The sequence below is a fragment of the Dendroctonus ponderosae genome, unplaced genomic scaffold, assembly GCF_020466585.1.
Source record: "Dendroctonus ponderosae isolate FM_Combo_2020 unplaced genomic scaffold, Dpon_F_20191213v2 Dpon_F_20191213_1, whole genome shotgun sequence".
NCBI lineage: Eukaryota > Metazoa > Arthropoda > Insecta > Coleoptera > Curculionidae > Dendroctonus > Dendroctonus ponderosae.
This window is the reverse complement of record NW_026017110.1, coordinates 34,675,647-34,679,256: the sequence shown is the minus strand read 5'-3', so window position 1 is coordinate 34,679,256 and position 3,610 is coordinate 34,675,647.

Sequence of the window (3,610 nt, the reverse complement as noted above, 5' to 3'; positions counted from 1 at the left end):
ACAAAATCCTCCATCCGATCCATAAAAGCAGGTGTCCCACAGGGCGCCCCGCTTTCCCCAACTCTTTACAACCTATACACAGCTGATGTTCCAAAAATAAAAACATCAACTACATAATCCCAACCTTACAACGACACTTAAACACTTTCCAAGCCTGGGCCGACACCTGTAAAATCAAAATTAACTCTAAAAAAACTAAAACCATGATAATAACTAGAAAAACCGTCAACACAAACACTCCAAAACTAACACTGAACAACATGCAAATCGAATATACAAAGGCAGTCAAATATCTTGGCATAATAATAGACTCTAAGCTAAACTTCTCTCAACACATAAACAAAAGTATTCAGTAATTCAGTATTCAGTAAAAGGCATTCAAACTGCCGCCTACCTACACCCTCTTCTTAATCGCAAAAACGCACTCTCAATACACAATAAAACTCTAATGTACAAACAAGTGATCAGAGTACAACTATGTTACGGGGCACCTGTCATCAGCCAAACATGCAAAACAAACATCAAGAAGCTCCAAACATTCCAAAACAAACTCCGACGTCGAATTTCACGCGCTCCCTGGTACGTTCGAAACAGCCAAATCCACAAGAACCTCATAATGGAAACCATTCAGGAATTCATTTCAAAACTACACAAAAAGTTCAAAACCAAAATCCTCGACCACACAAATCCTAATCCAAGAGACTTTTTTCCGAATAATCCCAAAACTCCACTTCACATTTCCCAATAGTCTAATGGCAGACCCCCTTGGGAACACCCACCTTAAGCAAAAACCCGACTTAATGAAAAACAAAATTTAAACACATTAAAGATAAACAAGGCCAAACCACAGAACCAGTTTCTTCCAAACTAAGTAAATGTAAGTTTTGGGAACTTACCTTTTCTTTATCAGAGGATCTCTTTTTTTTTCACTCACTAATCTCAGGCAAACAATCCCCTACTTCACCCAGGCTTACTCATAGGTCAGCACTAAAGACTAAAAGTCTTAACTGGCTCAGTCTAAAAAAACTTTCACTACGGCAGGATTACGTGCTTTGATACAGCGACGAAACTGCGGTTTGCTGGCGACAGGATTGTGGTAACTGTTGATGTCGGCACCAGGGTATGTTATCGCTGTTTGAACGTATTTCAACAAGTGACTTTTTATTAGGACAAAGCCTATTTCATTCCTGATACCGTGATCTTCCCAATCGGCCGGAGACTACCTCATGTATAGTCGCCGAGGTTGCTGCTTAAAGAAAGTGTTGATAGTAGACCGTGCTTTGTGCAAAAGTTCACTAGAAGATCACCCCTTTCATTGCCTGTTCCGAGTCCATAGTTACCAGAATTTGAGATGATTTAATTTGGAGATGAAATCTAGACATTCTCGGATCTACAGCACTTGTAAACAGTTTTTCTTCAGAACGGATATTCCCAGTTGGACATCAAAAAAGCTGTAGAAGTGGGCCGTGCTGAAAAACGTGAATTCACTCTGAAAGCTTTCCTGCCCTTTATTCCCAGGGTTACGGGAGGCTCCTGAGGAAACACAACACCCCCCTTCGCAACTGCAGGAATCTACCGGATTCCATGCTCCTGTGGAAGCGTCTACATAGGAACAACTAAGAGATCGGTTGCGACGAGAATAGAAGAACACCAACGGAACAGCGTAAGCGTTCAAGCAAACCACTTCTGAAGATGCAAGCCTCTCGTGCTTGCGCAACGTCAAGAAGAAATTCTACCGAACGACGGCCTAAAAACCCGAAAAAACTCATTAGTTTCAAAATTTAACCAGTTTGACAAATGAAAGTACTAATTACTTATACCAACGACGCTTGGACCAATATCTGACAAGGTATGAACATGTGCTGTACCAACATAATAGAAAGTATTCATAAAGCTGCAGGTGAAGCACTAGGAATTCGTGAACAACCGAAAAGCAAGAATTTATGGTGGACGGAAGAAATAGAACATTTAGTTGATCAGAAAAGGCTTAGGACAGGTAACGAAAATGACAGAAAAATATATACTGACTTAAAAAGTCGTCAAAAAACTAACCAACTGCAAAACGAAATGTGGGACAGGAAATAAAACCTATATTGGAGGACGAAAATGTACAGAAGCCTGTAAATTCATCAAAAAAGTTAGAAACACAAGATCTGAAAATGTGACCATACAAAATATCACACAGGTACAATGAAAACAGCACTACCATCTCCTAAAAGACGAGCGACCCCAATATAATGAAAACAATATAAAACCAATTGAAATTCAAGGTGAGATAGTGGAGATAGATGAAAGTACTGTGTGGCAAGCAATAAAAATACTAAAAAACCTGAAAATCTTGCGGGCCAGAAGGATTATATTTAAAACTATTGAAAAATTCGACTGAAAATTTGGTAAAAGTAAGAAACACTACTGTTCAATAATTAGCTGAACGGTGAAGAGTCCCCGAAGAATGGAAGACTGCACATATAACATCCATCTATCGCAAGACAATAGGAACGACTGCGTTATTTACAGGGCTATTTCGGTGACCAGCACAATGAGTGTACGGGCGAATAGTCAGAGATTTGACAGAGTCAGAATATGAAGAAGAAGAAGAGCAGAGCGGTTTCAAAAGTGGAAGATCTTGTGCGGATAATGTGTTCACCATGAAGCAAATGATAGAAAAGAGATCTGCAGTGAATTTGGAAATACATATATTCTTTATTAACCTCACAAAAGCCTATGATAGCCTATGAAGCCAAAACATGTTTGCTCTGAATCATTACATCATACCCATATTAACCGAATTTTAGTAACAGCCGTAAAGAATCTCTATCAGAACTCTGTTTCTAGAATAAAAACGAACAATAGACAATCAACACAATTTCATGTTAAAAAGGGCCTTCGACAAGGTTGTTGTATTTCCCCCACCTTATTCAAGATATATATTAAAGAAGCGCTCACGAAATGGAAGAAAAAATGCTCGGGTATGGGGATACCGCTTGAACACACGACTATTTACAGTTTACAATTTGCAGAAGAGCAAGCAGTAATAGCGGGAGACCGGGATGACCTTGAATATATGACTCGCAAACTTAAGGACACTTATGATGAATGGGGATTGACCATGAACATTCAGAAAACCAAGTACCTGGGCATCCGGAGCCAGAGCCAGAACTTACAACTCAGTGGCTCTGAGATGATAAAAGCCAGTGATAACTACAAGTATTTAGGAGTAACCTTCGATAAGACCGGAACAGATAATTGGGAAATAAGAGACAGAAATATCCAGACAAGGAGAACAATTGGATGCCTGAATAGAATTCTGTGAAGCAAGCAGATAACAAAAAGAAGAAAATTAAATATCTATAACGCAATAATTAAGAGCAGCTATGGTTCCAAAACTCGGAGATTGACCGAAAAGAACAAAAGAATGCTGGAGGTTACACAAATGGATGCAATGAGACGATCCACAAGGATTTCACGCTTAGATAGAGTGAGAAATAAGCACGTTAGACATATAATGTGACAAGCAGATACGGTTTTCAAGGAGATGGAACGAAGGCAGCTATCATGGTATGGCCATGTACAACGTATGCCGGCTCACAGACAGCCGAAACAAGGAAAG